We start from the raw sequence: 15107 nt of genomic DNA on the forward strand, positions 1-15107 counted from the left end.
TCTGAAACTGTTATGGCACATCTTACTAAATTAAATGATATAGCTACCCTGTTCACTAATGATGAGAAAACTCGCTACTATTATACCCTTAAATTATTTCCATTCTCATTAAAGGGTGATGCTAAGATATGGCTTAATTCTCTTGATCGTGGTTGTGTGCTTAGTCCCCAGGATATGATTTATTACTTCTCTGCTAAATATTTTCCCCCTCATAAGAAACAAGCTGCTTTAAGGGAAATATATAATTTTGTGCAAATTGAAGAAGAGAGTCTCCCACAAGCTTGGGGGAGGATTCTCCAATTACTTAATGATTTGCATGATCATCCTCTCAAGAAAAATGAGATACTTGATATCTTTCATAATGGACTAACCGATGCTTCCAGAGACCACCTAGATAGTTGTCCTGGTTGGGTTTTCAGGGAAAGAACTATTGATGAAGCTGAAATTCTATTGAATAATATGTTGACTAATGAAAATAATTGGACACTTCCTGGTCCAATCCCTAATCCAATTCCTGAACCAACTCCGAAGAAAAGGGGTATTCTATTTCTCAGTCCTAAAGATATGCAAGAGGTAAAGAAATCTATGAAAGAAAAAGGTATTAAAGTTGAAGATGTTAAGAATTTACCTCCTATTGAAGAAATACATGGTCTTAATCTACCGCCTATTGAAGAAATACATGGTCTTGATAACCCGAAACAGGTAGTAAAGGTAAATTCTCTCTATAGATATGATAAAGCCGAAATCCCTCCTACTAAGTTTGCTAGCCAATGCTTAGATGAGTTTGATAACTTTATGGTTAAGCAAGAAGATTTGAATGCTTATGTTCATAGACAATTGAAACATAATGCTTATATGATTGGACACTTGAGTGATTATATGGCTAATGTTAAAGGTGAACTAAAACTTATTAGTAAACATGCTTCTATGGTTTCCACTCAAGTAGAACAAGTACTTAAAGCTCGGAATGATTTGCTAATGAATTAAATAGTAAGAAAAACGAAAATGTTGTTAGAGTTATGACTAGAGGTGGCAAAATAACTCGGGAACCTTTGTATCCTGAGGGCCATCCTAAGAGAATTGAGCAAGATTCTCAGAGAAATAATATTGATGCACCTAGTCCTTCTAAGAGGAAGAAAAAGAAAAATGATAGGACTTTGCATGCTTCTAGTGAACCTGTTGTAGACACACCTGAGAATCCCAATGATATTTCTATTTCTGATGCTGAAACACAATCTGGTAATGAGCATGAACCTAGTGATAATGTTAATAATGATGTTCATGCTGATGCTCAACCTAGCAATGACAATGGTGTAGAGATTGAACCTGTTGTTGATCTTGATAACCCACAATCAAAGAATCAACATTATGATAAGAGAGACTTTGTTGCTAGGAAGCACGGTAAAGAAAGAGAACCATGAGTTCAGAAACCCATGCCTTTTCCTCCTAAACCATCCAAGAAAAAGGATGATGAGGATTTTGAGCGCTTTGCTGAAATGATTAGACCTATCTTTTTGCGTATGCGTTTGACTGATATGCTTAAAATGAATCCTTATGCTAAGTACATGAAAGATATTGTTACTAATAAAAGAAAGATACCGGAAGCTGAAATTTCCACCATGCTTGCTAATTATACTTTTAAGGGTGGAATTCCAAAGAAACTTGGAGATCCAGGAGTACCAACTATACCATGCTCCATTAAAAGAAACTATGTTAAAACTGCTTTATGTGATCTTGGAGCTGGTGTTAGTGTTATGCCTCTCTCTTTATATCGTAGACTTGATTTGAATAAGTTGACACCTATTGAAATATCTTTGCAAATGGCTGATAAATCAACTGTTATACCTGTCGGTATTTGTGAGGATGTGCCTGTTGTGGTTGCAAACGTTACTATTTTAATGGACTTTGTTATTCTTGATATTCCCGAGGACGATAGTATGTATATTATTCTTGGAAGACCCTTTTTGAATGTTACAGGGGCTGTTATTGATTGCACCAAAGGCAATGTCACTTTTCATGTTAATGGTAATGAGCATACGGTACACTTTTCGAGGAAACACCTCCAGTCCACAGTATCAATTCTATTGGAAAATTTTCAACTATTACTATTGGAGGTTTTGAATTTCCTCTTCCTACTACGAAGAAGAAATATGATATTCTTATTGTTGGGGCATGCATATCCCCGTTGAGGTAACCTAGTGTCATTCGAAAATTCTCCGGTTCCATGTTATTCGGAATGAGTTTGTTAACAAGACCTGATCAACCTTGTTAGTGGATTCCTTTTGATGAGCATGAGATGGATTAATTTAGAAAACACAACTCTCTATACCCTCTTTTACTTTCTGTTATTTATACTAAACAAAGCAAAAAATAGTATTTTTCTGTCTATTTTCTAAATTATCCATGCAATAAAAAATACCCCGAAAATAAAAGTTCTCCAAATGCCCTGAAATTTAAATATGATTTTTTCTGGAATATTTGAGAATATCTAGCACTGAGAACACAGCAGGGGAGCAAGCACCTGGCCACGAGGGTCCAGGGCGCGCCCACCCCCCTAGGCGCGCCCCCTGCCTCGTGGGCCCACGGTGGCTCCCCTCCACTTATTCCAGCTACCACACACTCCTTCCTCCCAAAAACATCACTAGCCAGCTCAAACCCGAGTCCAAGCTCATCTTGCTGCCATTTTCGATCTCCTTGCTCGAAGCTCCATTCACAAAATTGCTTTGGGGGATTGTTTTTTGGTATGTGACTCCTCCAATGGTCCAATTAGTTTTTGTTCTAGTGCTTTATTCATTGCAAAAATATTGCTGCTTAGGTGACCCTGTTCTTGAGCTTGCATGTCAAATTTATATGGTCAAAAGTAGTTTTAATGCATGATATATCCTCTAGGCGCTTGTGGGGGTAGTTGCTATCAATTTTATTGAGTTTGGTTCACTTTTATTTTGAAGTTACTAAAAATTTCGGAAATTTTTCAGAGGAAGAAATATGTTTAGGAAAATGTACCAAGGTGGTCCTTCAAGGAAGCAAGGACTCAGGCTCGCAATACGCGATGCCAATGATGAACCATCGAGGGAAGCTCGGTGATACATCTCCAATGTATCTATAATTTTTTATTGCTCCATGCTATTATATTATCTGTTTTGGATGTTTATGGGCTTTATTATACACTTTTATATTATTTTTGGGACTAACCTATTAACCGGAGGCCCAGCCCAAATTGTTGTTTTCTTGCCTATTTCAGTGTTTCGAAGAAAATGAATATCAAACAAAGTCCAAACGGAATGAAACCTTTGGGAGAGTTATTTTTGGAACGGAAGCAATCCAGGAGACTTGGAGTATGCGTCAGGGAAACTTCGAGGTGGCCACGAGGCAGGGAGGCACGCCTGCCCCCCTGGGTGCGCCCCCACCCTCGTGGGCCCCTCATGGCTCCCCTGACCGACTTCTTTCACATATATATATATATCAATATACCCTAAAAACATCGGGGAACAGAATAGATCGGGAGTTCCGCCGCCAGAAGCCTCCGTAGCCACCGAAAACCAATCTAGACCCGTTCCGGCACCCTGCCGGAGGGGGAATCCCTCTCCGGCGGCCATCTTCATCATCCCGCCGCTCTCCATGACGAGGAGGGAGTAGTTCACCCTCGGAGTTGAGGGTATGTACCAGTAGATATGTGTTTGATCTCTCTCTCTCTCATGTTCTTGAGGTGATTCGATCTTGATGTATCGCGAGCTTTGTTATTATAGTTGGATCTTATGATGTTTCTCCCCCTCTACTCTCTTGTGATGAATTGAGTTTTCCCTTTGAAGTTATCTTATTGGATTGAGTCTTTAAGGATTTGAGAACACTTGATGTATGTCTTGCATGTGCTTATCTGTGGTGACAATGGGATATCACGTGATCCACTTGATGTATGTTTTGGTGATCAACTTGCGAGTTCCATGACCTTGTGAACTTATGCATAGGGGTTGGCACACGTTTTCGTCTTGACTCTCCGGTAGAAACTTTGGGGCACTCTTTGAAGTTCTTTGTGTTGGTTGAATAGATGAATCTGAGATTGTATGATGCACATCGTATAATCATACCCATGGATACTTGAGGTGACATTGGAGTATCTAGGTGACATTAGGGTTTTGGTTGATTTGTGCTTAAGGTGTTATTCTAGTACGAACTCTATGATAGATTGAACAGAAAGAATAGCTTCATTTTATTTTACTACGGACTCTTGTATAGATCGATCAGAAAGGATAACTTTGAGGTGGTTTCGTACCCTACCATAATCTCTTCGTTTGTTCTCCGCTATTAGTGACTTTGGAGTGACTCTTTGTTGCATGTTCAGGGATTAGTTATATGATCCAATTATGCTATTATTGTTGAGATAACTTGCACTAGTGAAAGTATGAACCCTAGGCCTTGTTTCAACGCATTGCAATACCATTTGTGCTCACTTTTATCATTAGTTACCATGCTGTTTTTATATTTTCAGATTACAAAAACCATTATCTACTATCCATATTGCACTTGTATCACCATCTCTTCGCCGAACTAGTGCACCTATACAATTTACCATTGTATTGGGTGTGTTGGGGACACAAGAGACTCTTTGTTATTTAGTTGCAGGGTTGTTTGAGAGAGACCATCGTCATCCTATGCCTCCCATGGATTGATAAACCTTAGGTCATCCACTTGAGGGAAATTTGCTACTGTCCTACAAACCTCTGCACTTGGAGGCCCAATGTAACACCCTGGATGTAACTTTCCCTTTTTGTACTCCAACTCTTGCTGTTTCCGGCGTTAAGTTATATTTATTTCCTCGGGTTCGGGTTTTTTGTCTCCGTGTGTTGTTATCGTTGTCATGCATCTAATATCATGTCATCATGTGCATTGCATTTGCTTACGTGTTCGTCTCATGCATTCGAGCATTTTCCCCGTTGTCTGTTTTGCATTCCGGCGCTTCGTTCTCCTCCGGTGGTTATTTCTAGCTTTCTTTCGTGTGTGGGGATTAAACATTTCCGGATTCGACCGAGACTTGCCAAGCGGCCTTGGTTTACTACCGGTAGACCGCGTGTGAAGTTTCGTGTCATTTGGACTTCGTTTGGTACTCCAACGGTTAACCGAGGGACCGAAAAGGCCTCGTGTGTGTTGCAGCCCAACACCCCTCCAATTTGGCCCAAAACCCACCAAACTCTGCTCCATGTCCTAGAGCGTTCGATCACGATCGCGTGGCCGAAAACCGCACCTCATTTGGACTCTCCTAGCTCCCTCTATGCCTATATATATCTCCCCCCATTCGAATCATGGACGAAACCCTAGCCCCTCTCCTCCTCCGACCGCCGGACAAAATCCGGACGGCCGGACATTGTCCGCTCCGCCGCCAGCCATCCGCGGACCGCCACGTGGCGCCGCGTGCCCACATCGCAGCCGCACCCCGCGCGGGCCCGCTCGGCCCGTCCCCGGCCCCCCGGGCCCAGCCGCCGCCACCCGCCTCCTCGCGCCCGGCTGGAGCTCCCCGCCGCCGCTCGCCACCCGGCCGCCGCCGCCTCTCCGCCCGGCGCTCCGCAGCGCCGCCCCGACGCCCGACGCGTCGCCGGCCGCCGCCCCGTCGCGCTGCCAGCGCCGCCCGGCCTCGCCTCTCCCTCGTCTCGCCGGCGACGAGCCGGCCTCGCCGGAGCTACAGTACCCCGCCGGGTTCCTCGGGAGGCGCGCCCGATCTGGATCCGGTTCACAGCTACAGTAAACCCTAGGAGAGTTTGATTTTTTTTGCTAAGTCCTGAAATTCCTGATCCAAGTTGCTCTGTTCGGGGCCCCGTAACTTTGCATCCGTAGCTTCGATTCATGCATATAGCATATAAAAATGTTCATCTCAGAGAGTACATCATTTCATTCCATTGCATCATTTTCATTTGAGCTCATCTTGATGCCCGAAATACTGTTAGAAGAGGGCTATTTGAGTTAATTGTCAGATCTGTTACTCCGTTTAGCACTTTTGTCATTTTTGCCATGATTAATGTGTGCATGCTATGCCCGTGAGTTCTTCATATGTTTTGTTAAGGGTTTTGTAATCTTTCGAGAGGTGCAACCCATGTATTTTTAGGATGTGTGTGGTGACTTGTGCAAGCTTGCAAAGTGAGGCACCCGGTAATTCTGTTTTCAGGGACTTGGTAATTTTTCTAAGTCCTGGGATTGTTTAGTTCATGATGCCATATATTCTTATTGTTTCCTAGTGATCCGTGCCCCTTTTGAGGATGATCAGTAAGGGAGTTTTGTTAATCTTGTAGTGCTCTATCCATCCATGTCTTTGTTTGCAATTATGGAGCACCCTAGCTTGAGTCAATCGAGCTCTACTTTTGCTACTTTGTGAATCTGGGCAGATCGTCAACTTGTTTGCGATTTTGCCGATGCTATTGTAGTTGATCCGTGCATGCTATGCTATTGTTCCTGCCATGTCTAGCTTGTATTTTGTGCCTTCTTAATGGATGTATGCTTGCATTTCCATGACTTGCACCGTAGTGAGTGCATCGAGCTCGTAAACATGTCTTCGTGAGTTATGTTTCAGCATGTCCCAGTTTTCACTAAGTCTGAAAACTGATTATGTTTTTGCTATGTTCGTGTGCTTGTTAGTATATTTTGTGATCCCTTTTAGCTCAAGGTCACTAAGGGACTTTTGTTAAGCTTGTTGAGTAGCTCCATGCCATGTCTTTCTTTGTCATTTTCAGGTCCTGTAGCATGTTGTTTTGTTGCTCCGAAGAGGGCTATATGATCTGAAATTCCAGACAAGTGTTAATTTCACTAAGTCTGAGATCTGTTTGTCATTTGCGTTTTTGCCATGCTTGTTTGAACCTATTAATGGATGAATTGGCCGTAGCTCAGTGCTAGACTTTTGTTAATCATCTTGTGTGCATCCCTGCCATGTCTTTCTTTGTCATGTTTGGTGGCTGTAGCATGTTCATCTCATTGCATTTAGATGCCTACTTGCTGTAAATCGCAGACCGGTGTCATTTTTGAAACGCTTGCCATTTCCAAACCGTAACTCCGATTCCGGCGTTCTTTATATCGTTTTCAAGCGATTTCATCTCATCTTTCCAGTGGCACACTTGGTTTTCCAAGTTGAGGCCAGGTTCATGCATTTCCTGTCATATCTTGCATTTTGCATCCCGCATCGCATCCCGCATAGCATATCATCGTTGCATCGTCTTGTTTGATCCTTGCACGTGGTTGATTGTATCCTTGTTGCTTGTTTGTCTTGTTTGGGTAGAGCCGGGAGACGAGTTCGCTACCGAGGAGCCCGTTGAGTTTGTGTTTGAGGATCCAGTCAACTCTGACAACTGTGCAGGCAAGATGATCACACCTTCGAAATCACTACTATCTTTGCTATGCTAGTTTGCTCGGTCTTTTGCTATGCCATTGCTACGATGCCTACCACTTGCTTGCCAGCCTCCCAAATTGCCATGTCAAACCTCTAACCCACCATTGTCCTAGCAAACCGTTGATTGGCTATGTTACCGCTTTGCTCAGCCCCTCTTATAGCGTTGCTAGTTGCAGGTGAAGATTGGAGGCCGTTCCTTGTTGGAACATTTATTTACTTGTTGGGATATCATTATATTGCTATGTTATCTTAATGCATCTATATACTTGGTAAAGAGTGGAAGGCTCGGCCTCTCGCCTAGTGTTTTGTTCCACTCTTGCCGCCCTAGTTTCCGTCATATCGGTGTTATGTTCCCGGATTTTGCGTTCCTTACGCGGTTGGGTTATAATGGGAACCCCTTGATATTTCGCCTCGATTAAAGCTTTTCCAGCAATGCCCAACCTTGGTTTTACCATTCGCCACCTAGCCTTTTCTTTCCCTTGGGTTCTGCAGACTCAAGGGTCATCTTATTTTAACCCCCCCGGGCCAGTGCTCCTCTGAGTGTTGGTCCACCTGTCAGCTACCGGTGGCCACCAGGGGCAACTCTGGGCTGGCCTACCCGTACCTAAGACAATCTGAGTGTGCCCTGAGAAAGAGATATGTGCAGCTCCTATCGGGATTTCTCGGCACATTCGGGCGGTGCTGCTGGTCTTGTTTTAACATGTCGAAGTGTCTTGAGTTACCGAGATACCGAGTCTGATCGGAACGCCTTGGGAGGAGGTCTATTCCTTAGTTGACCGTGAGAGCTTGTCATGGGCTAAGTTGGGACTCCCCTGCAGGGATTGAACTTTTGAAAGCCGTGCCCGCGGTTATGGGCAGATGGGAATTTGTTAATGTCCGGTTGTAGATAACCTGAACCTTAATTAATTAAAATGAATCAACTGAGTGTGTTACCGTGATGGCCTCTTCTCGGCGGAGTCCGGGAAGTGGACACGGTGTTGGAGTAATGTTTGCGCAGGTTGTTCTCTAGTTTCTCGCTCGTGCTTTGCCTCCTCTTCTCGCTCTCCTTTGCGAATAAGTTAGCCACCAGACTTGCTGGTCGCTTGTTGCAGCTCCTCTCATATTTTACCTTGCCATGCCTATAAGCTTAAATAGTCTTGATCGCGAGGGTGCGAGATTGCTGAGTCCCCGTGGCTCACAGATTACTATTACACCAAATGCAGGGCCTGATGATTCCGCTCTAGGAGACGCGTATGAGCTCAAGTGGGAGTTCGACGAAGACTCTCAACGATACTATGTTTCCTTTCCCGATGATCAGTAGTGGTGCCCAGTTGGGGGTGATTGGGACCGTGTTGCATGTTGGGTTCTCTTTTATTTTGGCGCCATAGTCGGGCCATGAGTGTTTGGATGATGTAATGTTATTTATGCACTTGGTTGACGTGGCGAGTGTAAGCCAACTATGTTATCTCCCCTTTATTGTTCATATTACATGGGATGTTGTGAAGATTGCCTAACTTTCGACATATGCCTTCAATGCGATTATGTCTCTAAGTCATGCCTCGACACGTGGGAGCTATAGTCGCATCGAGGGTGTTACAATTTGGTAATCATAGCCTTCCCCGACCTTAGGAGCCCCATTTCTTGATCGTTCTTAGCGGCCGAGTTGTGTCTAGAAAAATGTTTTGAGTCTTTAGGAATTATATATCGGAGAGATTAGGAATTCTTTTACTTCCCAGTCTCCTCATCGCTCTGGTAAGGCATCCTGACGTAGAGTTTTGACTCTTCTCTTCTCAAATTTCACTAAAAAAAATTTAGGATCACGCGGGTATCTTGGAATCATTCCGATGGTTTTATGATGAGAACATTGTCTTGGTGCCTCCTGTCAGGGGTTTAGTGGAAGTGTCCCGGGGAGTTGAGCTCTGAGGTGTTGTCATCATAATTTTATCGTTGCAGTTCTGGAATACCTGAGTCTAGTACGCCGACATCGAAAATCTCTTTTATGCAGTTCGTTGGTGAGATAACCTCGACGCCACCCAGTACTGGGGCGGGAGTTCGGGAGTATCGCCATAACTTGTATAACGGATGTTTTTCGAAGGTTGAGGTAGATGGTTTCCGAAGGTTTCTTGGTTATGTGTTGAAGGATGGATACAGCTGGATGTAGGATTTGCTAGTTTGGGTGAGATATTATGCTTCCCCTGTATCCCCAACACCTGATTGCATAACCGGAAAGGTTCGGAAGTTTCATAGGTGGGAATTCTAGTAGCTCTAGTTCTTCTTCTACGGATATTGGTTTGAGATTGGGATTTCTTACCGGTTATTCGTTCTTGATCCGTACCTTGTTGATTTATTTCTCTACCTTAATTCTACGTGGCTTCTCAATTTATGGATATGTGACCATTTCAAGAGGAATGCATTCGTTCATTTTGTTCGGATGTGAAGACAATATGTTGCAATTTTCATTCCGTTGGATTCAGCTTCAATATTTGTCTGTCAATGTGCTAATGGTGGTCAACCTCTTCAGGATGGCTCCTCCAACGCGCACGACTCCGAATCCTGATCCGCCACCACCTCCACCTCCTCCGGAGGCATGGCAAGCTGTGATGGCCGCAACCAATGCAAACACACAGCTGATCATGCAAATTCTTCAAGAGCACAATCAAGGCAGTCAAGGGAATCAAGGCAGCAATCAGAGTCACTTTGATACACTCAACCAGTTCCTTGCTAACGGGCCAAAGACTTTCAGCAATTGTGTTGAGGCAACCGATGCTGACGATTGGCTTGTGGATCTGTGTAAGCATTTCGAGTGCAGTAACGTCAGGCCTGAGGACTTTGTTAAGTTTGCTTCCTTCCAACTCAAAGATCAAGCTGCAGAATGGTTCCAGCAGTACAAGGACTCCAGAGGTGGACGTGTTATCACTTGGGATGATTTCCGTCGAGATTTCCGAGCTCATCATATTCCACAGAGCGTGGTTGAAAGCAAGCGTGAGGAATTCCGCAATCTGAAGCAAGGCTCTTTGTCTGTCTATGACTACAACAAGTTGTTCCAGAAGCTTGCCCGCTTTGCCAAGCAGGACGTTCCTGATGAGAAGAGCATGATATATCAGTTCAGGGGTGGTCTTAGAGAAGAAATTCAGCTAGCTCTTGTCCTCTTTGAGCCTTTGAGGTATGATGAGTTCTACAACATGGAACTGAAGCAAGAGGCTGCTCAGTTGAGGTGTGATGCTTCCAAGAAGCGAGTCAGAGATGTTACTCCTTCTTCCTCTACTCAAGTGGCCAAGCAGCAGAAGTTTTGGCTTCCTCCTCCTCCGTTCCGTCAGCCGTATCAGAAGAGCAAAGGTGGCAGTGGTTCTTCCCACCCACCCAACCCTGGCTTTCAGAACAAGACTTTGTCTCAAGCTCCAAGATCGAGTGCTCCGTATCACCGTCCGCTTTCAGAGGTCACGTGCAACAAGTGCCAACAGAAGGGTCACTATGCCAACAAGTGTCTCAACCAGAGGCGTCTTCCTCCTCCTCCTCCTGTCAGATCAGCAAGTACAGCTGTGGTCAAGCATAACCCCAAGCATGCCAAGGTCAATTTGATGAATGCAGCTCAGGCAGAGGACTCATCAGATGTGATCATGGGTAACCTTCCTGTTAATGATATTCCTGCAAAAGTTCTTTTTGACACGGGTGCATCGCATTGTTTCATCTCGAGACCGTTTTCGTCTAAGCATGGTTTTCCTTTACAAATTTTGCCTAGTCCTTTAGTAGTTGTCTCTCCCGGTAAGCGCATGCATGCTAACTCCATTGCTCTGGATGTTACTATCACTTTGGGTGACTACAAGTTTCTATCTTCTCCAACGGTTCTCGGTGACTCGGATATTGATCTTATTCTCGGGATGGATTGGCTTTCTAAGCACAAGGCTCAGCTTGATTGTGCAGCCAGGCAGATTTAATTGACTCATTCATCTGAGGATGTAATTGTCTTTACCGCTCGGGATAATACCATCCGTCTGTTTTCTCTCAATGAGAAGGGTGAATTGGATGCCATCTCTCAAATTCCAGTCGTTTGCGAATATCAAGACGTCTTTCCAGAAGAGCTCCCAGGAATGCCTCTGCACCGGCCAGTTGAATTCGTTATTGAACTTGAGCCTGGTACGGAACCTATGTGCAAACGTCCTTACAAGCTCGGACCTGAAGAGTTGAAGGAGCTGAAGAAGCAACTTGATATGCAAGAGAAAATGGGTCTCATCCGGCCTAGTTCTTCTCCATGGGGTTGTGGTGTTCTTTTTGTGAAGAAGAAGGATGGAACGGACCGACTTTGTGTTGATTACCGTCCAGTGAACAAGAAGACCATCAAGAACAAATACCCACTTCCCAACATCAATGAGCTGTTCGAACAACTCAAAGGTGCTCAAGTATTCTCCAAGCTTGATCTCCGTATGGGTTATCACCAGATCCGCATTCGTGAAGAAGATATTCCCAAGACAGCATTCAGAACAAGCTTTGGTTCATATGAATACACTGTCATGTCTTTTGGCCTCGCCAACGCTCCTCCGACGTTCTCTCGCATGATGAACTTCATCTTCAATGCCTACACCAATGACTTCGTTTTGGTCTATCTCGACGACATTCTGGTTTTCTCCAAGAACAAGGAAGATCATGCCAAGCACTTGCGTTTGGTTCTCGATAAGCTCAGAGAACATCAGTTCTACGCCAAGTTCTCCAAGTGTGAATTTTGGCTCGATGAGGTTCTTTATCTTGGTCATATCATCTCTGCCAAGGGCATTGCTGTGAATCCTGAGAAGGTGTCTGCAATTGTGAATTGGGAACCTCCTCAGAACGTGAAGCAACTCCGTAGTTTTCTCGGTCTCGCAAGCTATTGCCGAAGATTCGTTGAAAACTTTTCTAAGATCGCGAAGCCTCTCTCAAATCTTCTCCAGAAGCACGTCAAGTACGTTTGGTCTCCAGAGTGTGATATTGCTTTCAACACTTTGAAAGAGAAATTGATCACTGCTCCAGTTCTGACTCCGCCTGATGAATCCAAGCCGTATGAGGTCTTTTGTGATGCCTCTCTCCAAGGTCTTGGCGCGGTATTGATGCAAGAGAAGAAAGTTGTTGCTTATACATCTCGCCAGTTGAAGCCTAATGAGAAGAACTACCCCACTCATGATCTCGAGTTGGCGGCAGTTGTGCATGCTCTTTTGACTTGGAGACATCTTCTATTGGGAATAAAAGTGGACATTTTCACTGATCACAAGAGTCTCAAGTACATCTTCACTCAGCCTAATCTCAACCTCAGGCAAACTCGATGGGTCGAGATGATTCAAGAGTATAATCCAAGTATTGAGTACACTCCAGGAAAGGCTAATGTGATTGCTGATGCATTGAGCAGAAAGGCTTACTGCAACAGTCTGATTCTCAAGCCTTATCAACCCAAGCTTTGTGAAGCTTTCCGCAAACCTAATCTGCAAGTTGTTCCTCAAGGTTTCCTCGCCAACCTTCAAGTCTCTCCTACCTTGGAAGACCAGATTCGCCAAGCGCAGCTTCTTGATGCTATGGTGAAAAAGGTGAAGATTGGGATTGCCAAGAGTCAGTCCAAGTACAAGTGCTACCGCCTTGATGACAAGGACACTCTCTTCTTCGAGGATCGTATTGTTGTTCCCAAAGGTGACCTCCGTAAAGTGATCATGAACGAGGCTCACAATTCTCTCCTCTCCATCCACCCTGGGAGCACGAAGATGTATCAGGACCTTAAGCAAGCTTATTGGTGGACTCGAATGAAGCGCGAGATCGCTCAATTCGTGAATGAATGTGATGTCTGCAGAAGAGTGAAGGTAGAACACCAAAGGCCAGCAGGTCTCCTCCAACCTCTTGCCATTCCAGAATGGAAGTTTGACCACATTGAAATGGACTTCGTGACTGGGTTTCCAAAGTCCAAGCGTGGCAATGATGCTATATTTGTTGTCATCGACAAACTCACCAAAGTGGCTCACTTTCTGCCTATCAAAGAGTCGATCACTGCAGCTCAATTGGCAGAACTTTATACCTCTCGTATTATCTCTCTGCACGGTATTCCTCAAGTGATCTCTTCAGACCGTGGCAGCATCTTTACCTCAAAGTTTTGGGATTCTTTCCAGAAGGCCATGGGCACTAACATCCGCTTCAGCACAGCTTTCCATCCTCAAACAAGCGGTCAAGTTGAGCGTGTCAACCAGATTCTTGAAGATATGCTCAGGGCTTGTGTGATCTCCTTCGGCATGAAGTGGGAGGATTGTCTTCCTTATGCTGAATTCTCCTACAACAACAGTTTTCAAGCAAGTTCGGGCAAGGCCCCTTTTGAAATTCTGTATGGCAGGAAGTGTCGTACCCCTCTCAACTGGTTCGAAACCGGTGAACGTCAGCTTTTGGGTAATGACTTAATCACAGAAGCAGAAGAAATGTGCAAAGTCATTCGTGATAACCTCAAAGCAGCCCAATCCCGCCAGAAGAGCTACTATGATAGTAAGCACCGTGATTTGGCTTTCGAGATCGGAGATCATGTTTACCTCCGTGTCTCTCCTATGAAAGGTACTCGTCGCTTCGGTATCAAAGGGAAGCTTGCCCCTAGATACGTGGGACCTTTCAAGATTGTCAGCAAGAGAGGCGACCTCGCCTATCAACTCGAGCTTCCTTCAAACTTTGCAAATGTTCATGACGTGTTCCATGTCTCTCAACTTCGAAAGTGCTTCAAGACTCCTAACCGCACCGTCAACTTCGAGGACATTGAGCTCCAAGAAGATCTCTCTTAGCGTGAGCACCCAGTTGCTATTCTTGAAGAGACTGAACGCAAGACTTGCAACAAGTCAATCAAATTTCTCAAAGTAAAGTGGTCACACCATTCCGACCGTGAAGCTACCTGGGAACGCGAGGATCACCTCCGTTCTGAGTACCCGGAGTTCTTTCAGTCCTAGATCTCGGGACGAGATCCTTTCGTAGTGGTGGAGTGTTGTAACACCCCGGATGTAACTTTCCCTTTTTGTACTCCAACTCTTGCCGTTTCCGGCGTTAAGTTATATTTATTTCCTCGGGTTCGGGTTTTTGTCTCCGTGTGTTGTTATCGTTGTCATGCATCTCATATCATGTCATCATGTGCATTGCATTTGCATACGTGTTCGTCTCATGCATTCGAGCATTTTCCCCGTTGTCCGTTTTGCATTCCGACGCTTCGTTCTCCTCCGGTGGTCATTTCAAGCTTTATTTCGTGTGTGGGGATTAAACATTTCCGGATTGGACCGAGACTTGCCAAGCGGCCTTGCTTTACTACCGGTAGACCGCCTGTCAAGTTTCGTGTCATTTGGACTTCGTTTGGTACTCCAACGGTTAACCGAGGGACCGAAAAGGCCTCGTATGTGTTGCAGCCCAACACCCCTCCAATTTGTCCCAAAACCCACCAAACTCTGCTCCATGTCCTAGAGCGTTCGATCACGATCGCGTGGCCGAAAACCGCACCTCATTTGGACTCTCCTAGCTCCCTCTATGCCTATATATATCTCCCCCCATTCGAATCACGGACGAAACCCTAGCCCCTCTCCTCCTCCGACCGCCGGACAAAATCCGGACGGCCGGACATTGTCCGCTCCGCCGCCAGCCATCCGCGGACCGCCACGTGGCGCCGCGTGCCCACATCGCAGCCGCACCCCGCGCGGGCCCGCTCGGCCCGTCCCCGGCCCCCCAGGCCCAGCCGCCGCCACCCGCCTCCTCGCGCCCGGCCGGAGCTCCCCGCCGCCGCTCGCCGCCCGGC

The sequence above is a fragment of the Triticum urartu genome, chromosome 4A, assembly GCF_056163025.1.
Source record: "Triticum urartu cultivar PI428250 chromosome 4A, HENAU_Tu73, whole genome shotgun sequence".
In the NCBI taxonomy this organism is placed as follows: domain Eukaryota; kingdom Viridiplantae; phylum Streptophyta; class Magnoliopsida; order Poales; family Poaceae; genus Triticum; species Triticum urartu.